We start from the raw sequence: 24,815 nt of genomic DNA on the forward strand, positions 1-24,815 counted from the left end.
CACCGCAAATGCGGTCCCCACCCCTCTCCCTTCCACACTCTCCTTAGAGACAATTTTTACCTGGGGGGGTAGGGGTTTTAGCGATGTCTTTGAAACCAGAAATTTTCTCTCCTCTCTTTTAGAAAACTAGCTGTACCTTACTTAGTTTGAGTTAGTTTACTCAGATTTTTTTTGCATTTGAAAACTGTTCATACATTCATACATACATTTATTTTGTTATTTCTTAATTAATGTACTTGCCTTTTTAAATTTAATTTTTTTAATGTTTATATATTTATTGGCTCTTTTATTTTATTTTGTGTATTTTTGTTCTTTCCATTTTTACTGAGATATAATTGATCAACATCCTTGCATAGGTTTAAGGTGAATCGCATAATGACGTGACTTACGTGTCGTGTGAAATGATTACTGCAATACTGTCATAATTTTTGTTACCACCCATCATCTCATATGGATACAAAAATAAAATAAAAAAATGGTTTTTCCTTATGATGAGAACTCTAGGATTTACTCCCTTAACAGCTTCCAAACACATGGCACAGTCGTGTTAACTGCGTCCATAATGTGCCCTCCGCACCAAGTGCTTACGCATCTCGTAACTGGGGGTTCCCGCCTCCCGCCCCCTCTCCTCTGACCCCCACCTCTGATAACCGCAGATATGGCTTCTCCTTCTATGGGTCTGGTTATTGTTTTTTGGTTTGTTTTACGCATGTCGTATGTAAGTGAGGCCACACAGGGCTTGTCTTTCTCTGACTGACTACTTTCCTGTAGCATGATGCCCTTGAGGTCCCTCTGTGTTTCCACAAATACAAGCCTTTTTTAGACTCGGAGATATTTGTGTAGTTATTATACTTACTGATTACTCATTTGAATATTCAAATGAGTATCCAAGAAGTGAATCGTTTATTAAGAAATTATAATTTACCTGCTTTAATAGGTTTTCTTTGTTTAGTGAAAGTGTTTATTTTAAAGCTACTATTACAAACCGCTTTGGCCTCACTGAAGAATTAGGGGTGAACTGAGGAAAATGCTATAGATGACTTTGGGCCAGTGGGGGAATCACTAAAGGAATTTTTTTTTTTGACCTTGGATTATCTTCTAACTTGTTCAAAAGTTCCATGTCCGAACTTCGGCTTTCAAATTGGTACCATACCAATTTGAAAAAGGAGGGGGAGAAAAAGTCAGTTTCAGATATGTTCTGCTGGCAAAGTTAACTACCAGGGAACACTATGACCTTTTCAGAGTCACCCAGGCTCTGACTGCCACAGCGTCACTGTTTCCCCCTCAAGTAATAACCCCTGTGAGTACACACACCCACGCAAGACATTTCTATCTATTGAACTCACACGTGGTGGAGACGGCGCTGAGCTCTAAAAAGTGAAATTGAATGTTGACGCAGATAAAGCTTGAAAGGAGGAAAGTGAGCATTTAATTAGGGGGTTTGCTTGCATCTGTTTGCTGGCACTCTGTTTTAATTTTGGTTTACAATCTAACTCTGCTGCTCTGCTCCACTGAAATAAATCACAGGGTTACGAAGGTTCCCACCCAAACGACACACGTCTGCTTTTGGGAGAAGGACTCAGTCCGGGCATTCACGTGTGCTGTTGACTTCACTGCTTGCTTTAATCTCTTCTTCTCTAATTCATGATGACATTCTCTAAACAACCCAAAGCCTCAGCACTTCTGTAAATGCCTTCCTCCCTGAGCACTGTTTTGACCGTAAGTGACATCAGTTTAGCAAGGCAGCTGTCAAGTTCTGTTTGGACCTTCTGATTCCTTAGTGTGACCCGAATAAGCCTCCCCTGCTGGGTGCCAGCCACCTGCTAGAAGGTCAGGTCTGTGGATGAAATCTATAAACAGTGGTGGTCATACTCTGAGACTTAGCAGGCTGAAAAGCTTTCTCTAAATGAGGGAAACAGCCGGGGACAAGAAGGAAGCACTTCAAAGGAGGACCAAAGAGTTACAAAGAAATTACAAAAAGTGTTAAAAAAGAAAAGAAAAGAAAAAAGAGTCCCACTTCAGCCGTAAAGAATACATTTCATAATTGGAGGAGACTGATAAACTTTGTTTAGGAAAACACTCATTTCAAATTTTCCATTCGTGGGACAAGTCCGTCCCCAACTCAGCCATTGTCTACACTAATTTGACAGGTGTTCCATTCATTGAACAACTTCACTCCCTACCTTGACCTCCACACAACAGAGAAGTTCACCAAAAGGTGTTTTCTCTTTAGTTTACAAAAGGTACCTTTGAGAATGGGAGCGTGCCAGGCTGGGCAGTGTCTTTTCTCCTGTCATTCTGAGTTAATGGCATGCTACAGAGGATGAACTTCACCATTCTTCATAATTGGGGATGCCTCACTGAAGAAGGGTTGGCAGCAGGGGGAGGTCAAATTCCCCCTACACGCTGCTCCATTTCGTTATTTCTTTCTTCCTAACTTCTTTCTGAGTGCTGGTTAAAAAAAAAAAAAAAAAAAAAAAGGATTGAAATCATCGCAGTCATCCTTACGTCAGACGTGCCTGTGAATTCCCTGAAAAGAATAGATCAACAGCCAGCAACAAGGGCAAGCAAGATGCGCTTTGACCTTCAGCATCCACAGGCCCCACTGCAGGGAAGGAGCCCTGACACAGCCAACATGGCAAACGTGAGGAAGAAGGGATCCAGCCACACTTGGTATTGCTTTGGCGTCTCCCATGTGACAACGATCAATTGAAAACAATTCTCAGCGTCACCTTTCCTAGCCAGGCCGACATTTCAGCCCATTCCCGAAAGTGTGCCTAGATAGTAAGTCTTCTGGGCCAACGATTAGTAAAATCATAAACGGCGAGGTAAACAACTAAAAACTTAACTAAATAATTCATCGCCTTCCCTGGCTTCCTCCCTCCAGTAAACCTGAAAATACCCCTTGGAAGGCCTAATACCCACTTCAACCCATGTCAGCGGCTGACTATTAATTGCTTCAGAAAAAGACAGTATTTTAGCCGTCCTCTTTGGAGCTCCAGCGCGAAGGGTGAAGCAAAAGAGAGTAAAACTGAGCGCAACATGAAAAGCTTGATTTGTTCGGACCCCTGCTGCCTGCGCGGAGATCAAAGCTCAGAGGGACGCTGAACAGTCGTGCGCGCTTGGCCCTGAACCGGGCCGGCGGCAGCTGCTCGGGGCGCGCGCTCGCAGCCCAGGTGCGCCTCCCACGCCACGCCGCCAGCGGAATGCGGGGTGCGGGCACCTCTCCTCTGCCTTCATTATTTCCGAGGCAGTCACGGAGGAGATGCGGGCTCCATCCATCACAATGCACAAACTCGCAGCGCGCAGATTCAGCACGGGCCTAATTAAAGCTTTGCCTTTCATTTGTGGAGATAATTAGACTTTCATCTCACCAGGAAGCTTCAGAAAGATCTATTTCTTTCTTCAATAAAAGCTACATCAAACAAAAGCAGATTTTAATCGCCTTTTCTTTGGGGCCATGAGTCAATAATGAGAGATGTCACGGGTAACAAAAAAACGGTGCGCAGGAAAAAGAGGGGCGGAAAAAAATAAAAACGCCTAAGCAATGTTCTTTAATTAACATCATGTTTGCAAACATCATTAATTTCTCTCATTAAAATGATTTTTATCTGCAACTGATTGTTGATAAAACAATCGATTTTAGCATCTCATCTGTTTCCCCGCTACGCAAGAAGCCCATCTGGTGTGCTGTGCGGCAGGGATCACGCAGGCTGGTGAGCAGCGTGTGAGAATAATGCAGCGTGAACGCGTGTGCATCAGGAATCTGCAAGCGTTCCTTGGCGGGGGGGGGGGGGGGGGGGGGGCGAGGGCCACCTTTCCTCGGGACATGTGTGCAAAATAACCCGGTGTACGGCTCAAGGATGAGACTTCACAACGATCAGAGGCACGTGAATAAAAACCCAAGTTTGGAGGCGCAGGCAGAAAAGGGTCCATCTGTGTTTAGGAACCGGTTGGTAAACAGATTCTGCAAAGGAAGACAGGGACTTTAGAGGCATTTAATAGCGGGCCATGGGCTGGCGTGATGTAATTTTCGGTGATACCAAGGCTACCTGTCTACCATTTAAAACGATCTTGGTTTTTCAATAGGAAAATTCTTATCCCGAACGCTTTTTGAGGAATATTGACTTTCGCTTCCCTCCACCGACTTGACGCAGGAGAAAATAAATATTTGTACAGGATGTAGAAGAATGAAGGTGGGATCAGGTTTGGAGGCAGAAGAGCTGACAGCAAGGACTAGACTGGAAAAGTGTGAGGCTGGACCAGACGCCTCGGGCTCTGGAATGGAAGCCAAAATATGCCTGTGCAGGAAGATAAAGGGCTGTGCAGATTCCCCCAGAAGGACAGAAGTCGGCCCTTTGAAAAGGAACCTCAAGGCAATGTGGTCCAAACTCCCGCCTTGTGGACACCGAACCTGCCAATCCATCCCTAGGGCTATTTTTAGAATTCCCATAAGAGGGGCCACCACCGCATAAGGTTGGAACACACACTACTTGTAATAGTTTTAGACATCAGTGACTTCATTCTTTTACTGAATTAAGGACTGTCTCTAAATTCTAATCTTTTGTGGTCATTCTGTCTCTCAGAACCATAAGATTAGCACCCGGGGCTCATGTCTGGTCCTCCAGTCCCTGATAGCACATCCATGTGCAGCCCCCCTTCCCTCCTTCTCCATGCCAAATACCTAATCCCTCAGGTAGTGTTCAGATAATATATTTTTTCGACTCTTTCAAGCTCCTAGTCTATTTCTTTGGAGACATTCTAGGCTGTCAATTTCCCATGAAGATGCAGACATTAAGGGCCAGAAATGAACGTCACATCTCACATGTGGGCGTAACGGTGTTTCTGCATGTAGTCATCAAGTGAGAATGTCAGATATTTAAAATACATTTCTCTTTTCTAGGAAATAAAAATGATTTCATGTTAAATCAAAACAGAGTTCTACACCCAGAAGTCCCTAACTGTGATAGCATGCTCAGAGCGCAAAGTTCTCAGGAGAAATATTCTTCTCTGTTGATACAGCCAGTAATTTAAAACTATTGCTAGTAGGTCATTACTTCCATGATATATTTGTCTTTCAGATCCTGTATTTTAAGATCTCTTACAATGGGAAATTCCAGCTGATGATTAAATCTGGTCTTTATTTTATCAACCCATGGGGTTGAAAAGTAAAAATTTTAATTAGTCCATTAATAATCCTGATCCCAAGATTGAAAATAATTGTTTGACCTAATAAATGACTGTTTGACAACTGATAAAAGTATGTGATTTTAGCATCACATAAATCCAGAAAGAGAAATTAGATTCTCCATTTATTAGGTTTAAGATGTAACAGTATAATTTCGGCTGAAAGTTTCATACTATCTGACATTTTTAAAACGAAGTATAGAAGCATACTAAAATTAAGTCAGAAAAGCTGCTGGGTTCATCATTGAATTCCTCATATTTTGCAAGACGCTTTGTCTTTGGGTCATGAAATAGGTACATTCTCAAGCCTCTGTTTCCTTCCATTTTCTGAGCAAAAGAAAAATCAACACCTCCTCGTTATTACTATTATTCACCAAACGGGAGATAATGCTGTGGTGTTTCGCTACAGACTTCAATTTTTTCAAGATTTAACATAGAAAAAAAAAAATAACAGACTTTTGGAAAGGAAGGGAAAGGTGGATATCAAACGGTTGTTGAAGCAAGTTAAAGTCATCCTTGTGCATTGTAAGAACGCCAAATGTTGCCAAAGTTGCAACTAAAAATATTCTTTTCAATGATACACCCAGGATGTCCTGCCCCACCAGCCACCCGCTGAAGCCACCGGCGTTTTCAGTTTCTTCCTCTTGGAAAACCAAACGGCGCCATTTCCAACCAGAGGGCTGTCCAGTGGCCCCCAGATGAGAAGGGCTGGGGAGTGGGACAGGCGTGCCCCACAGGCCGGGCGCCTCACGACACACCTGATATCGAGCAGCGCAAATTGGTGTCTTGAGGTCATTTCAGAAAATCAGGTGATGTGCCTGACAGCACCAGGCACTGCTGCTGTGCCATCTGCCTGGCCCGCACCTGGCACGTTTAACCCCAAATGCTTTTTCCGGAGTCCAACCCATGTGTTGTCCTGAGCCCATGTTTCAGGCTCCGTCAGACAAAGATCAATTGCATGTTATCACTCAGGCTGCCAGGGCTAAGTAAACAAATTTAGAATGTTATTAGAGATTAATACGGTTTAGCAAAATATACCACTGTTTGATATGTTAGTATACTGGATGATTATCTTAATTTCTTAATTATAGAAGACCGTGGTCCAAAATACGCACAACACTATAAGCCATCCCCAAGTTAAGCTTGTGTTGAGTTCTTTGTGTATTAAGGGGCTTGTTTGCAATTTAAAGCATGTTCCCTATGTAACCACCTTATAATAGGTGGCTTGGTGTCTCGTCTTGCCCCTAAAACAAACTGTTTAGCCCATTGGATTGTAGATGAACTGTAATAACGCCAGAATTATCCCGAGTTCTGAGTCTCAAGAATGGGAGGACACAGAGTGAGAGGGAAGGCAGAGGAAGGGGATGAAGATGGGGAAGACCCGTGGGAGGGGAAGGGAGAGAGCAGAAGAGGGGGTCGAGAGGACTGGGAGGAGCTCTCTTCTCCATTTCTGGAGCAGTGGTTCAGCCCAGCAGAGAGCCTCTCTCTTCTGCATCGGTCCCTACTCTATTAGAAGGGCGCTGTTCCGGGGAGCTAGGGGAGAAGGGAGGGAACTGGCCAGGTTGGGAACAGGTAAGGAAAGAATGACCACAGGTCCGTGGCAGGATGTTCCGCATTTGGGAGCAGACATCGGCCACCTGTGACTCTCCTGAAAGTCGCACGTCTCCAAGTCAAGGGGCTGCTTTTATACAGAAGTGCTGCCCGCTTTCATTGCACTTGACAGTGAGGACCACCAGGACGAACGGTGGAACTGCCTAGTTCACTACTTCCCACTCCTGGCTCGAGGGCAGCCCACGCGTAATCCAGGCCACCTAAGCACGAGGAAGGCACAGCGCTGACGTGGAGACAGTTTTGTCCCTAAAACCTCGGATTCGACAGCAGGAAAAGTGGTGATGCTGCTGGCACGTAGGAAAGAGTAGGGGGCAGAGAGCGTCCCCACTGCTTGGGGACATTGCCTGCCAAGGGAAGGCTGGTTTCTAAGGAGCCTGCCAGCCTCCTTCAGAGCAGGTGCAGGGAAGCAGAGTCAGCTGCAGCTCTCAGAGGGGACGGGCGGGAAGGCTTTAAAGGTGAAACCTCAGCCACCTTTGCTCCTGGTGGGCAAAGCTGCCGACCTGCTGGGGTAGGCAGGTCACCTGGGGGGTCGCTGGCTTTGAGTGGAGAAAGTTTTCCGATGAAATGAGGCCACAAGGGGCCCCTACATCACATGTTCTACCACCCGGGCCTGAGGGGACGCCCCTCTCCCCTGCCCCCTCTCCCCTGGGGTCAGACCAGTCTGATGAAAGGAAAAAACCCTGACAATCTGCCTCACGCACGAGATCAGCTTTACAGATCCTATCAGACCCCTTTAATCTTTCCACATCAGTCTTTCTGAGGGTAATTTTTGAGGCATTTGCTCCTGTAATCTACAAATAAAAATGGGGAAAAGCAGAAAGAAATTTAGTATGCATACAATCTATTGTATTGTGTTGGACCATCATCTTTGATCTTTGTACCGAGCTTCCAAAGTGCCCTTTCATTTTAAAGAAGAAACTACAGGACAGAGAAAGGATGATGCAAGTTGTCACAGCATGGGAGTGGTCCAGACCAGACAGCCACCCAGGTCTTGTCCCCAAGTGTGTTGTACTTTTCGCTTCTTATTTTAGCTAAAGCCAACGCGACACTGTCTTTGTGCTGCTTGGTGAAGAGCAGCGGCACTACTGCTCCTTCCGTCAGGATGTCCCCTTTCTCAGGGGCACCCCTGCGACCACCCGCCAGTTTCCACTGTGGTTGCGTGTTGGAATGAACTGAGCTTCCCCCAATGGGAACCCGGACCTCTGTCGGGCGGGGCTCCTGCCCAATGGGCTGCAGTGACTGACAGCCACCCTCCTGCATCCCCAACCCACCCGGGGGCCACACTCTTCTAGAAGCTGGGCTGGCAGCAACACACGAGACTCAGCCTCTGCCACCAAAGAGGTGAGAACCAGGCTGTGCCCATGCTGGTCGGTGGCGATGACATCTTCCAGGACATGCCCAGGACGCAGCTGTGGGGGCGAATTCCCACAGGCTTTGGTCAAATGTTCCCACGGGGCCCTTGGGAACTGTAACACTTATTCCCCTTCCTTCTTGACTTTCTTGTCTAACTCCAGACCCCCTCCTCCCCACCCCTGTTAACAAGGGAGCCTTGCTTGATTGCGGCCCATATAGCTTTCTGTTCTGCCATTTGTCCTGAGGGGCTAGGTGGCTAAATTGAGTACTAAAATAATAATAATAATAATAATAATAATAATAATAAAACTTATTCTTTTAGACCAGTTTAAATTGATCCAAAAGTACAAAAGATGTTCATCTGCCCCCTTCCCACATACCCATAATGCAGCGTCTCTCCCCTATCAGCGTCATGCACCTGTGAGGTGTATTCATTACAATCACTGAACCAGCCTCAGCACGTCATCATCAGCCAGAGTCTCCAGGGTTCATGCTTGGTGTTCACATTCAACACATTTTGAAAAATGTGTAATGACACATATAGGCCACTCTGGTATCATACAGAATCAATGCTGCCCTGAGCTCCTGGCTGCTGTGCTCCACCCTCTACAGTCCAGCAGGTGTTATAGGCCGAAAACAGGCCCAGAGGAAGTTACTCTAGTCGCCTGGGATGGTCAGGGACCCGTCCTGGTGCTCCTCTTAGCTTCTTTCCTTTCTTTCTTCGCCCCTGTTGCCCGTAGCTGAGCCTGCGTGGGCCACGGCATCCGTGTCCTCGGGCACTAACCTGCAATAATTGAGCTCATCATCAGAGGCTTAACGTATTTTAACGTGGGGTTGACTGGCTTGTCCGGTCAATTCATTAGATGGCACTTTTCCTTTGAACTCAGCTTTTATTTAGGGAAACGTGTGATATATTATAGTCATGAGAGTTCCTACACATAGACAGAAGAAGTAATTCCCCTGCTATCATTGAGAGGAAGTGTTAAGGCTTGGGGTCGGAGCAAAAACTATATTCAAAGCGTTGGGACATTTCCCAGATCTTCACCATCTCGGTGTCCCAAAGCCACCCCAGGTGGGGGCTGGAACACCTGCCTTCTCCTACCTCCTGCAAGGCCCAGACATGGCACCAGATCTTTAAGTCGCCACTTCTAGCCAAGTCCCTCAGTCATTTGTTACTGCGGTCCTTTCTTGTCTTTGATTGGCCCAGAGAGGGCAGCTGGTGGCTCTGTGAGGTGGGTCAGAGCCAGGCATGGGCAGGTGGACCGTTAGGTCATTAGCTGTGAGGCCCTTGGGTGAAAAGTGTGAACAAGAGATAAGGGTGCTGAAAGGTGGGGCAGGGATCCCCCCCCCCCCCGGCCCCGGCCCTCCACACCGTCAGACCAGCCTGGACAAGTCAGTCTGTGAAAGCGAAATCTATCTGCCAACGGCTGAGGAAGGCTCAGACCCTGCTGGGGTTGTATGAGCTTAAAAGAATAAAACAGCAGTGTCTGGAAGAAGTTCAGAGCAATTCAGTTCTAACTTTTACTGAGAGAACAAAAAACACATTTCTGAGTAGAGGAGCTGTCTTCTATTATACATAAAAGTAAATACAGACATGTGGGGACAAACGGAGGGTATAAACACCTGAGTAGGATATCTGTGAGTGCAAATTTGATTATACTAAGTGAAGCAGAGTAGGTGACTGTTTCATGTTCCTTTCTCAGTAATATACAATAAACATTTGATTTACAAAAATGGAAGCCACTGAAATTTATAGGGTGTAAACATCTCAAGTGTATGAACATCTGATGGATGATACAGAGACCAACCTGTCTGGATGTGCAATCATTTCAACTATGTCCACAAAGCGCACAGTGACATGGGAGGTGTGTTTGTTTTTTAAGAGCTAGCAGCCTCTAAAAATATGTATAATTCTTTCCTTTAAGGAGTGGATTTTGTTTCCTCAAAAGTTTCAGTGAAAAACAGTCTTTTAAAAGAAACCTATTCAAAATCCCTGATACCAGATACAGAAAACATTTGAGCAGATGCATTTAGGTTGTATGATGAATCTAATTTATTTTCTAAGCCATATCACATCTAGTGCTTCCATTTTTTCCATTCTCCTGGAAAATCTCTCACATGAAAAGATATTCTATTGCTCAAATATTAAAAAAAAAAATGAAATGAGGTCCATAAAGGATCTACCCAAGTGTCTTATTTTTTCTATTTATTTTATTTTATTGTTGTTCCATTGCAGTTGTCCCAATTTTTTCCCCATTGCTCTCCCTTCCCCCACCCCTCCCCCCACTCCCACAGTCAATCCCCACCCTGTTGTTCATGTCCATGGATAGGACTAGGGATATAAAGAAAGAATAAACAAATGGGACTACATCAAATTAAATACTTCTGCACAGCTAAAGAAAACATCATCAAAATGAAAAGGGAACCAACCGTAAGGGAAAGCATATTTGCCGATGATACTGCAGACAAGGGTTTGATCTCCAAAACATGTAAAGAACTGTTATGATTCAACACCGAGAAGACAAATAATCCAATTAAGAAATGGGCAAAGGACCTGAACAGACACTTCTCCAAGGAGGACACACAGAGATCAATAGACATATGAAAGAATGCTCAACATCACTAGCCATCAGAGATGCAAATGAAAACCACCATGAGGTACCACCTCACACCTGTCGGAATGGCCATCATCAACAAATCAACAAACAAGTGCTGGCGAGGATGCGGAGAAACGGGACCCTTCCGTACTGTTGGTGGGAATGCAGACTGGTGCAGCCGCTGTGGAGAACAGTATGGAGTTACCTCAAAAAACTAAAAATGGAGCTGCCTTTTGGTCCAACAATCCCACTGCTGGGATTATACCCTAAGAATCCTGAAACCCCAATCCAGAAGGACCTATGCACCCCAACGTTCATAGCAGCATTATTTTTAATAGTGTTTTTAATGCTACGCATTGCAGGCTTTGGCTAGTCCAACAGATCCGCTAATGACTTGACCAAACATTATTTTCTTGGTCTGACATATTCTTTGTAGGACTGTGTTTGACTAATGCGCGCCCACACACTAGTTGGGAGCTAGGATAAATCACCAGTAGGTTTTCAAGTACTACATGCTAGTTCTCCTTCCCTCACTGTAGTTATAAGATGCTCAGAACCACTAACCATCTTCTGCCTGTTCTCCTTCCCGTCCACCGGCCCCGGATGCTCACTGTTATTTTTCCTTGTCAGAGGAAAGCACAGTGGCATGCAGTTCTCAAGAAGATGTGGAGAACCTTTGTTGCGCCCCTGTCTTTAGATGCGAAGGTATTGCTAAGCATTGTCACAAAATAAAAATAGGTTAGGTTCGTATACCCTGATAATGATTATATTCATTATTATAATTTCTATAATATAATAATGCAATAACTATTATTATGTTTATTTTATTTCTAAATTTAGGTTGAAGTCAAAATTGTGAGAAAAGTCCTGGATATTCATAATAATGCTATCTAGTGGATATCATTATCTATTTGCTGTGACTGTCAATCACACAGGGAGCATCTGCTTCTAACCATTGGGTATGCTGAGCCCTCTCCATTACATCTATCAGAATGATAGAATCTTGGAGTTACATGTGGTCACCAAATTCAGTGTTATACAAATTTTAGATCATAATCCATTATTGGGATGTGAAGTCAATCTAATGAGCTGCAATAGTATTGAAACATGAAATTGGTCAAACCAGACTAGATAGAATTATGTGTAATAAGTAAGTATTATTTTGTGAACATTTTATTTCAGTTCTATATATGTATATGTATGACTATCCATAATGTAAAATGTCCTTCTTAATGTGAATCATAGTAAAATAAACAAAACTTAAAAAAAGAAATGTCACACTCTAGTCCATCCCTCTAGGGAAGGCTTTGCTCTACCATGTAATACTCCTCTGCCTCCCTCCCCGAGACGTTGATGTGAAACACCTGCTTGAATCCTACCACAGGTGTTCACATGTATATCCTCTGCTCAAGATGGTGCAGATCTTTTCGAATTTAGATGTTTCTACCCTTGAAGTTAATTATTTGTCACAGTTTCATATCACCTACAAACTTGAGAAGCATGCTATTTATGATATTTAAGGCAGTCAGTAAAACTTATAACAGGAAGGGGATTAAACATGTTTAAATTGTGTTGTAAAAGAATGCTTGTGAGTTGATGTTTGAAATTCAGAACATTATGCTAAGTGAGCTAAGCCAGTCAGAGAAAGACAAGGACCACGATTTCACTCCTAAGTGGAATCTAATGAACAAGTTGAACTGACAGGAAAAATAGAGACAGACTCATAGATCGAGAGCAGGCTGGCAGCTTGGGGCAGTGTGTGGGAGGGGTGGATGGATCAAGTAAAACAGGCAAAAAAAGAGAAAGAACTCAGGGACACAGACCACAGTGTGCTAATTGGGGGGGTATAAGGGGGATAAATGGTGATGGAAAACAAACAAATTAATAATTAAAAAAATACATAATAGGTAATTTCATTATAAGTTTTCTGATGAGGGAACTGCTGTCAAGGATAAAATTATTCCAAGATCATGTGACTGAGCCATGATGAGTGTATGTGTCTATGTGTAAGTATATATTTATTAGAATGAAGATAAAATGTGTATATATGTGCATATGTACATCTATAACATGCTGTCTCTTCTCAAGTAAATAAAAATAGAACTCCTGGAAAAAGTTCTGAGCAACTTACAATCTTCCTTCAAAACACTGACCATGGGAAACACAGGTCTAAAGGCTGTAACATTTGGATGTGTGGGAACCCTAATATAAATGTCACTTATAATTGGGATCTAAAATATTGAATCACTCTCCAATGAAACTTATAAATAATAGTAATTTCCCCATGCATAGGGGGCTCAAAATTTTTACTGTCCAACCTTGACTCTCAAGATACAATTAATATACAAGGATAATCTGTAAGTGTCATTTATCTTGAGGGCTCATAAGAATAAAAACAGTAGCACACTGTGAAAGTAATGGTAACACTTAGGAGCCCCATTATTATTAATTTGTTTGACATTCTCTGCAATCACCGTGGTCTTAATGAATTCATTCGGCATGTGCTTATTACATGAACTTTCAAAGACACGCCAGTAGAAGTCAGTGCTAACAAAATGTGTTGAGTTCAGATAAACTATGACTTCTTTTAAAGGAAACGTTAAAATCAAACATTGAAAAGTTACAGACTGATATTGTGCTGTTTATGGGAAAAAAATGTCTAAATAAAGATCAGGAAAGTAATTTCATTTCATCCTAAAAATACAGTTTACTAGATCCTTAATGACGCGTGGTCTCTGGCTACCTGATCTCCCAAGAAGCTCCCGTGAAGTAGATATACATGTGTAGAACAGAATATGCAGGGGAAAAAACATTCATATGTGGGTGAAAAATGTGGAATTATAATCCTAAGTAGACAAGCATGGTCAGCTCTGAGGGGAAGGATCAATATCGAATAGCTTTCCAATATCACATAGTCAGAGATCTAATGGTGTCCACCAAATCAATAGACGCCACATCTGCCAATGTCAACTTCTATTTTACACTTCCCAATTTAGATTCTTCTGCTCTCTGTTATTTTTTCTGTTGTCCTGTTAAGATCTGTTTGAGGCACGGTATGCATTTTTGTGACTGCTCTCTAAGAAACCACAGAATACATCCAACGCCTGCTCACTAATGACTGGGACCTACTGGCCACAGTTAGTCATTTTCTGGGCTTGCTGATACTTTTGTGGTAGCTACTCTGAGTTTATTTGGGGGGTATTATCTCTTCAAAAGTGAGTAGTAAGCGCCTCAGGTAAACTGGATGAGTACAGTTTCCTGGGTTCTGTCTTTACAGTATTCTGCCCACCTTCCATACTGTGGGTATGCTGCTACACATTTTCCAGATTTTTGCCAGTCCCACACTTTTTGTGGGATAGATATTTGTACTAAATTTAAACAACCTCTAAACCACTCCTTTTTTTCCTATTATATTTTTCTCATTATTGCTGATATTGTTCCTTTTTACAGATCTATCTCCTTCCTTATTATACATGCACACTCAGATGAACAAAATGCATAACCCCTCAATTTACTTAAATATATAGAGTGTATTTTTTTCTACACCAGATTTACTCACAAAGCTTCATCATCACACAACACTGCCTAGAGCTCAGTATCTCTTAAAACCAACCCATATTTCTCTGCAATACATTCTAAACATGTGCCAAGAACCTGCCATAGAGGGGCTATTGGTCTGGGCACAAGTATGCAATTGTTCTGTATGGTCGTCCGCCGTCGTGATGGAGAGAAACAGGATGGATGGTTTGGGGTCCCACTGGAGTCTGGAAGAGGGGAGTGCAAGGAAATTTCCCCAGAGCTACTGAAGGCCTCCAGAACACCGTGGGTACCTCCACTAACGTCAGATGGCTGTGCTCCCGACTCTGTGACTCGTTTCTATGACGCCTTTGGTCTGCAGCCTAGACTTAACTTACCCCTGGAAATCTTCAGTTACTCCTTCCAAATCCGTAGTTAAAGAACATAGTTCTTCAACCTTGTAGCTTTTATTTTTTAAGGACTTGTCTTTATAGTTAACCAAAGTGTAAGCTCAGGGAAGGCTTTGTGTTTCAAATATTTGGCTCAGTGCCTGAAACTTCACATAGTCTCCATGAGTCGCTTTGCATGGGTTATTAAATAGGAGTGGTATTTGAGCTGAACATCCAAGAAAAAAGAAAAAATAACTGATTAGAACCAGAAGATGTCTGTGGCACATAGCAAGCTATATACATATGATATTGTTATTGTCATCATTGTTTTGTAGAGATATTAAGCTCTGATATTGGAGCATCAGCATTCAGGTGAATGCCCAAGTTGTTTTAGGGGTAGAATAGATAAAATACACAAAATTTAACCTGTCCCTGTAATTTTAAACCATTTCTTCTCTCCAGGGAGTCCAAAGTCCCACCTGCCAAGAAAGCAGTAACACCATCTCCCTTCGGTTACCTTCCTCTGGCAGGCTTCCACTTGCAAACCTCATTTGGGATGTTTCCATGTGTGAGTTCTGATTTCGGCAGAAGTATTTTCACACTTCTAGACAATAATCTCCCTGGTGTTCATTCTTCATTAAGAATTACCTTCACTGCTCTGAGTTTAGGCAGCCACAGATTTCCTCCTCACAATGCACTAAGTTCATATGTACCTTTCCTTTTATTTGAATTTGGGGGGAAAACTTGCAAGTAACATAATGGATGTATATAGACCATTTCTTTTTGGTTACTCTAGGCAGTATCGTTCATCTCTCTCTCTCTCTCTCTCTCATCCTCTCTCTCACGCACACGCAGACTTAAAAAGAGGTTATCCCTATTCCTGATTAGAAAAAGTAGCAGTAAATATATATTCATTAAAAAGTATAGCTTCAAGAGAACTAAAGATGATCTAATATAGCCCTCTCATACTACAGGTAGGTTAGTGAACCCAGAAAGAGTAGGTGATGTAAGTAATGTGTCTATAATCACAGCAGATTTTATTTCAGTTTGTGCTTTACAATACAGTTTGTCTGGAATTAAAAAAAAAAAACTGTACTAAAAAGATATAATCTATACTCTGTTGTGTAACTGAACATATTTACTACAGAAATCATAATTTTATAATACCTAAAGATGTTCGCTAGTATTTTAATACATGCACTTTTATGCTAATAAAAGACAAAGTTGTTGCCAGAACTCAATCCCCATTCTTTCTAATTTTAGTCATGTACTTATAAAACCTTTATCATCAAAAAATTAATATATTACGTTTATGTTTTTATACTGTCAGTACCATCTACTTCTATTATTCTTTGTATTCCATGTTTACAGTTTCACTGTTGAAAATAGAAGAACCAAACTTCTGTTAAGCTATAATCTGTGACTTGTTAAACTATCTGGTGTTTTGAATAGAAGAGTAGCAGTGTTTAGCTTTTTCTCAGAGTTGTATACAAGTTTAATTTGACCTTATCTTTTAAAAAATCCTCAAGTTAAAGAGGTCTTTTTCAAGAATTGTGGGGTGGGCATTCTCCTTTGCATGTATACACACACCTACAGGCCAGAGTTCAAGCACTGATATAATATTATTAACAACTGTCTCAACACAATAGAAGGAAACCCACACTATGTTAGTATGGGGATAATAAAATAACAACAGAATTTTGCTGGCACCACAGAGGAAAAGGCTAATTATCACTTAGGTCTATTCAGTAACATATACTTTTGCTTGCAAAATGCCATTTGTGAGAATAGAAGAAATAATGAAAGGAACATTATCATCTGATTTGGAATTTTTAAAAATTCATGAGTTAAGGAAGTGGTATTCACATTTTTTTCCATTAGGACCAAGCTGTCAGAGTATATTAATGCATTGATTTGCATAAGTAGATGAATTACTAATGTAGAAAACTACAAATTAATGTCCACTTTTCTGGTTTAAAAGCAAGATCATACCTAGAATAATATGCTTTAATAGCACTCATCTGTGTGAACTTTCAACAATGAGTTTCGAGAGAATCATTACTTAGAGATATTCAACATCCTTCAAAAGTGATTAATTGGCAGGACTATTTCTATACGTATTTTTAAAAGAAGTCCTCAAATACATATTTCACATGATAAGAACTGTTTTGTACTTTATTAAGGCGTAATTTTTAAAATATATGTACAATAAAGTACAGGGATGTGAGAAATAACCCATGTCTCATTATGTGTTCTTCGGAGTTTTTAAGAGAAGCAGAGGATATGAGGAAATATACATGATAAAAACAGAATACTCCATTTTATTTTTAATTGTCTATATATAATTTACAGTGCTTCCGTTTTTATAATTTGTAATGTGAACATGAATTATCTCTTAATTTTTCACAGTGAAATCAACTTTTATTTCTATTTTATAAAATAGAGGTCTAAAATCAATAACCAAGCAGAATTTTAAGCTTGAACTTTAATGTAACAAGAAATTTACTATTCCATTCCTTTTTGATGACGGGACTAAAGAAGTGTCAGTTTTTCAATAAAGTTCAAAAACCATTTTTTAAAGAAAGATCACAAATGGCATTCCTAAGCCATAAACTCTCAGAAGGCATTTCAAAGAACAAACTTAAAAACAGAATCAAAATTAACTTGTAAGACATTACAAGTAATTTTAACTTAAAAATCTGATAAACAGCAAGTTTGTTTCTTAAACAAAATGTAAAATTACTGTTTTTGGAGGGACAAGAGGAGAAATGCCTAGACAATTTCTAGTATTCAACGAGCCTGATACTTGAAAATCTGAAGACAGATGGAAAATTATTTGCTTCAAAGCACAAGACTCTAGAGACCCATCAAATGGTAAGAGCTGTGCACAGTGCACATCACCCTGTAGACCGTTATTTTTAAAACTAATATGCCTGGTAATAATGACGGAGGTTATTATGATAACAATAATGGCCATTGTCATTCTTACGATTCTTACCAACACGCAGGGCGTCCTACTAACACGATTTTTTCTGTACTCATGATGAGAATCAGCAAAGAACAAGAGTTTTCTCAGCCCTGTTTAAAAACTGCACAAAAGTGACTATAATTAATTCTCTCCTCTTGCCTGGATCAGGCCAATTAACACAATGCATTCTTTCCGAATGGAATGCCGTGCCTTATTGTATTAACCGGTTTTATTGGAGCAGGACAAACTCATAAAGATGTTGGCGGTATGAAAGTTGTCCCAGATTCATTAATTGACTGGATGGATGCCTCAGCCTGTCCCTGTGGGCTGTCACAGACTTGCAGAGCAGGCAAAGTGGAACCTGTAGATGGCAAAATACCATCTGGTGATACTGAGTCATCCCCAGGTATACATTAAAAATATTCCCTCATCAAACTGCAAACAGAAAAACAGGGACTCCAAATAAAAAAAATACATAACCTTTACTCTGCGCAAGCCTTCTACAAGATGAAGCACCAGATTAAGATAAAGAGTTATTTCACCTAGTCTTAGATCACATTTGGAAATATCAGAAATGTCTTTACTGAACCAGAAATAAATCCTGGTAGATAATTTACGAAAGGACAATTATTACTAAATGTGTACTATGTTTAGCTGAAAATAAAAAAAAAAAAATATGTTATGAGCTTTGCTTTATCATTATCCTTAAAACCAGAATTGAGAAGAGGTAAAATGACCTACTTGGGGAAATTTAACATATTATAGCTTTCTTTATCTGGAATCTGGTATTATACACACACACATGTGCATTATTAGATTGTTTTACCTACTATACTCTTCTATTTGTGTAGTCAAATATGTTATATAACTTTTAAAAATAAACAGTGAGCCTTCCCTATGATTTAAACAGAGCCCATATCAAACATTAAAACTCCAGAGCTAGGAAAGACTATAGTAAATTACTGAACGTAAACACACACACACAGTGGTCCTTTTAAAGCCTGCACTGCTGGTTTCTCTGGCTAATTTTAAATTTGCTTCAGTAGTTGATTCTGGAGCTATCTCATAGCTAAGACCAAGGAGAGCTTTGTCTAAAGATGGGAAATGGGAAAGGACAATTGCGATTCTTCTAGTGACAGTGAGGTCCTAAAGCTCAGGGTGATTCACAGAACAGAGGAGTGGCTTCTCCAGCCAGAGGTGACCAGGGAAGGATCCTGGCCACTTGCAGAACTGCAGTGCCGCTACCCGCATGGGAGAGTGTGGGGCTCTTGCCACCCAGCCCCTTTGCAGCAGGGTCCCCTCTGGTCACGTGCCACTGGGCTGGCAGCGTTCTTGAGAAGAGGATCTCGCTGCAAGGCTTTGCAGACCTGGATGGTGGTAGCAGCAGCCACGCACAGAAGCCGCTGCTGCTGCTGCTGAGCAGCCTGGTTCTCGGCTCATAGCTCAGCAGGCCGCCCGGCCTGGTCTCCGATTCAGACGCAAGCCTCCTTCCCCTGGGGATCTGGCAAAGATTTCCTTCTGACAGATTTGCCATCAGCATGATTCGGTGGCATGCACACTATCTACTGTGTGTCCAACCTAAGAAATAAGCACACGAGATCTTGCAGCGTTTTTAAATTTGTTATAATGCATACGCATATAAAACCATGCGTAAGTAAGCAAGAGCATGGTCAAACCAGTGCTTTTGGCCACCTTGCTGGTGAATTGTATCAAATCCAGTTTCATCTGTTATCTATTCAAGATGGCCAAAACCAAAAGAAGTTTGTTTTTTTTTTTTAATGGTCACTTAAGTGGCTAAATGTCAACACTGCATAAAGAAAGTTTTCAAAATTAGTGCAAAGCATGGTAACATGCAATAACATCCCCTACAGTTTTTGCTCCATTTCAAATCAAATTTCTGATACTGCTGCTCTGCTGAATCAAAAAATGAACCCCTCAGACAGAAAAAGATGATGTTCATCCTGTGGCTGGTCTTGATTTGGCTGCCTCAGAATCTCGAAAATACCCCACAGATGAGAGAACTCAGGGTGGCTAGAGATGGGCAAGCTTGGCGCTCACCCAAGGGAAACATACACACTTGCCCCAAACACGCATCGAGGACACTGCTGATGGATCCATTAACCATCAATGCTACCTATAGAGTATTTAGTGCATGGGACATACATAAAATCCCATTCAGTCCTCAAGATCACCATGTTAGGGAATGCCATTGTTACCATTGAGAGAAAATGGACCTCGGGGAGGTCACAGAGAGGGTTCATGGCAAAGCCAGAACTACTGTTGGCTGCCTGGCTGCGAAGCCCAGGTTCATTGCTGAGTCTCCCTCCAGATACTCTACCTGAGAACTTTTCTCTGATGTCCCATCTGTTTGATGGGAGCCTGACATTTTCATAACGTTCAGCAGTCAGCATTATCTATAGAGTTTCAGGAGGGCAAGGATCAGAGCAGGAGTTTTTTCATGTCCATGTTGGACCCCGAGGCCGGTCCTGCCAGGAAGAGGCTTTTGCCAAAGCCTGAAAACTATATTCCTGTCCTCTAATGTCCTTCAATGACTTGCAGGGGTCGGGATATAATGGGTTTGGGATTCATTGGAGTAAATGGATGCTGAGAGAGGTCGCCCAGATTTGACCTTCTGGACTGTGTGCGTTGGATGCTCGAGTTTTGGGAGATCGTGTATATCAAGGTATGTCAAGTTGTGGTTGTCAGAAGCACTTATAACAATGCCAGTGTTGACAACTGGGAAATAAATAGTCAAACAAATGAAAAGAGCCATGTCTAATCTATCAACCTGTCCAACCACGTGTGCGTCCTAGAATTGGGTCAGACCTCTGCTGTGGCCCCTGTGCCTTCTGACTGAAAACGATTACATTCTCTAATTGATAACAAAACACTGCTTTAGAACAAAGACAACATTTTATTTTATATATCCTTATATCTCTCATCATTTCTTTTTATGATCAGTGCATAATTCATGAAAATGAAGGTAATTTATAATTATGATTTTAAACAATTGCAAACTTTATTTTCTTTATTCTGCTAAATTACATCAATAATGAGTCACATTTAAATGTTTTGCTCACAAACAAAAATAACTCCAGAGACTAGATAAATTACATTTTAATTTTCTAGTAGGAGATTGTATTTTTAATCCATAGGAATTCATTAACACACATTAAGTGCCAATGTAATTGTGCATCATCTTAGAATTCTACTACTTGGAAAATTGCATGGATATTGTCTTTAGGCTTATTTTTTGCTTGTAATCTACTGTGCTGTTTTTCTTTCTAACCCAGAACAAATTTTTATGCTAAAACTATGCACCTTTGAAAATAGAGGTTGGTAATGAAAACTGTAACACAACATTAACTGTGGTGTTGTAAATAGCAATGCTGTGAACTTCCTTTATGCAGATCCATCTAGCGTACGTACATAAGAAAGCGCTCAAAAGCTTCAGAAGACTTAGCTTATCCTGTTCGATTTCAACTGCGATTCATTTAGCTGAAGATAAGACAAGTGCACGCTAATGACCTCCCTTTATATATTTCTAATTTTCAGTTATGCTTCAGTATTATCATATGCACTTCTAACTGAGCCATATTCTTCACAGCTAATTGGAGGGGCCAGTGAAGTGGATCACCACGCAACGGCACTTTGTCTTATTCCCAGTCTGAGTCCTTCCTGGGTATTTAAACTGACGACGTGAAAGCGCCAAGCCTCCAGACTGTAACTGCGCTGGCAGCCATGGCCATGAGCAATATGGCATCGGCGCGTGCCGTTCATCGGAGCGAGAGCTTTAGAAGGAGGAACACGTGGCGTCCGACGTTCTGTACCTGGTGTGGATTGCTTTCACGCCAAGGGATCTTGAGGGAGTGAGGTCTTAATCTGGTGGATTACCAGGATAATGAAGTCTGAATTTGGTATTTTGTCAAGAAAAGGCAGATATGGTTGCAGAGTGTGTTCCCAAAATAAAGTCTTAGACAAACACAAACATATTGCGATTTTTCCAAGGTTTTGAATGAAGGTATAATTTTCTATTCATGTTAGTTTCAAATTTTATAATAAAATTCTCCACTCATAGCTTTATATAAAATGTCTATAAAGAGATAGTTTTGAATTAAACATTTTAATTTTAGTAAGAATTAGTTTATTTGAAACAGGTGTTCCGATAATTTGGAGTCATAAACTAGATTTTATTTCATATTTCCTACTTAGCAGTTATCGCTTACATACCTGAAATCTAATTCAATGTTGATCAAGCATTTCATTGAAATTCTTGGTTCACTCTATTAGGCACCGATGTAGTATTAATGAATTAACTATACATTATTAATGCATTCCAATAGCATATATTAATGTTGTTATTTGAGTTTTTACCTACAATGTTTTTAATAGTTATTTTACTATTTGAAAAATACACATTCAAGTATTTAAAGTTTTCACTTTAAAAACATTATATTTGACTTCTTTTGCCACCAAATATTTTGAGATCTAAAAAAGTCTAATATCATTGTACCTTTAGTATATCTAATATAAACTAGACAAGGAATGAGTAATGTGCTAGCAGAACTCTTCTTTCCTTTGGCATTAATCTTAGTTTTATATAGAAACATTACTATTTCTAGCTTCGAGAACACAAATGTGTACTGAGGAGTATCGGTTATAGACCTGACAGATTAAAGACAGGTTGAAATGTAGTTTAAACCTAGCCTTATTTCAATAGTTTATTATAGTTCTTAAAATAAATTAAGAAAATTATTTACTACAATTGCAAGTTTTTGCTTTAGTTTTGTTTCAACAGAGACCATCCGTGACTATCATTTAAAATCAATGTGATCGATTTAAACTCCTGTTTCAAATTCTCACCTAGAAAATAAATTAACATGATTGCTAAACATGAAGCTTTGGGCTGCTGGTTAATATTATTTCAAGATAAACATCTTTAGTTTTGCTTTGGGGAACCTTTTCTTCTTCTGACTGCATCGAGAGTCTTCTGCTCTACGTAGATACGTATATTGTTCCAGTTTTCCGTTTACAAAATAATCCTGGAAGAAATTTCATTGACCTTTAATCTTCATAACTCTTTATATCAATTTTTAACAGAAGTAGGTAATCATCTCGAGGATCACTAGCAGGGTCCTTGCATAAAACCGGGAAGGTGGGAAATTACTTTCATTATTGTCTCTTTCCCTAACCCTTTTTTCAAAGAGGAAGAAATTAATTCATCTGTTAGGCTACATGTAAAAAAAAAAAAAAATAGTTCTGATCTTTATATAGTTGTGTAATTTAAATTAGTACCCGATTCTCTAAAGTCCACAATTTAGGGCAGAACAAAACCTACTGCAACAACTAATTAAACGTTTACTGTAAGGTTAAGTTTTTCATTAAATCAATAGGTCCCCAGTGTCAGATACAAAGCCCTAATTACTATGCAGTAAATTTAGACTGAATTTGAATTAAGGACTGATTTCAATCTCACCGCAGCATGTAAATATTGTAAATTACTAGAATTACAGTTCAATAAAAGTGAGTGGATTTCACTTCAGATAAACCAAGTGCAAACGAGAAGAAAAGAGACCTGATGAAATTTCTTCCCAACATCTCACCGAGAAGCGGCCGGCGGAGCGCCGCGGACTTTGGTTTGGCAACAGGAGCGTCACAGCGCCGCCGCTCCACCTCCATTTACTTCAATGCATTTTAATATTTGATTATCTGGTAAAAATGAATACGTGTCACCTCTCCCGCGCGAGCAAGCGAAAGGATGGTAATGTGACCGTTTACTGCGCTGCTTCAGTGTGACGATGCACTGTGCCGACGCGCGGGATGGAACCAGGTTGTCAGCTTGTAAGTGGCTGGGGTCAACTAGACACACACACGCCCGCCAGGGCTGGGAACTACAAAACGAGCCCCATCCTCAGCACAAGGCAGGCCCTCTAAAGGGAGGAAAGAGAGGAGGGAAGGAAGGAAGGAAGGAGGAAAGAAGGAAGGAAGGAGGAAGGAAGGAAACAAAACTAAAAATGTACAGACACTAACCTCTTGTTGATAAAAGTATAAAATTGAAAATGGTTGGAGGTTTCTGAACCTTTCATTTTGCTTTAAAGAAGTATTTCATGCACAGGAAATAAACTTAAAACTAAAAACAAAATAAGGGATCAAGATAAGCTTTGACTACGCAGAAAAAGAAAACTCAGTGGCTGGAAGAGGAAGGCTTTGCCATAAAGAGCCGTCCCCAGCACGTAACCCTTCCTGCGTAGCTTCCGAAGGCTAAATTTGAAGGAGTTCTTATAATAAGAACAAGAACGCAGCTCAGACTTCTGTGGATACCACCACCACCCCCTTTCTTTACCAACTGACATTTTTCATGACTTGAGGAGCAAAAGAGCCAAATCAAATATAAATTGTTAACATGATATTTGTAATATAAACATATCTGAGAAAATTGAAGGAGACATTGATAATTAGGAAGGCAATTAGCTTACAGTTACACTTTAAATCAGTCTTGGAAAAAAATATGTCTTTAAAACAGTATCTGGCTAGAAGCAAAGGAATATTCCATACCTTTTGTTTTTAATTTTTAACATGTATTTCTGTAACACTTTTCCTGAGAATTATTTCTCAGGCTTGGTGGTGAGCTTGAAAGGTTTCTGCTTTATTAAAGCTAAGGATTTAATCCACAGAATGATTATGACTGTTTCTGCTTTCCTACTTGACCAGGTTCATGTAATTTGCATCGTAGTGTGAGCATTCTATTTGTGACAGCAAACGGCAGGTAAAATTATGCCTCTCATCATAGATAAGTGTCGCAGCAGTCTGAAGCTGTAAAAACAGAAAGACCTTTACAAAACGCCATCTTAACTGGCAGGAAAGATACAGGTTCCGGACAGTTGACTCTCACACGAAGGGGGAAACATTTGCCCACTCTCCGCCTGACAGTTGATATTAAGTCCTTCCGAATACAAAGCCACGATTTTTCTGTTACACACTGTCACGAGGGAGATTCAGACTTAGTCCCTTACAGTGGTATTTTATGTGTTTGTAAAACTTTCCTCTTTTTACATGAAAAGGGCCGTACTGGGCACACACACACAATAGTGGCAATTGCTTTTAGCTCCCGGAATGCCCTGTCTTCTGTGCCACAAAAGGTGGGTGGTTCATAACATAGTCCAGGCATTGGAACATTGTTTGTCAGGAAGACTC

The sequence above is a fragment of the Furipterus horrens genome, unplaced genomic scaffold (genome assembly GCF_987537825.1).
Source record: "Furipterus horrens unplaced genomic scaffold, mFurHor1.1.pri manual_scaffold_12, whole genome shotgun sequence".
Lineage (NCBI taxonomy): Eukaryota > Metazoa > Chordata > Mammalia > Chiroptera > Furipteridae > Furipterus > Furipterus horrens.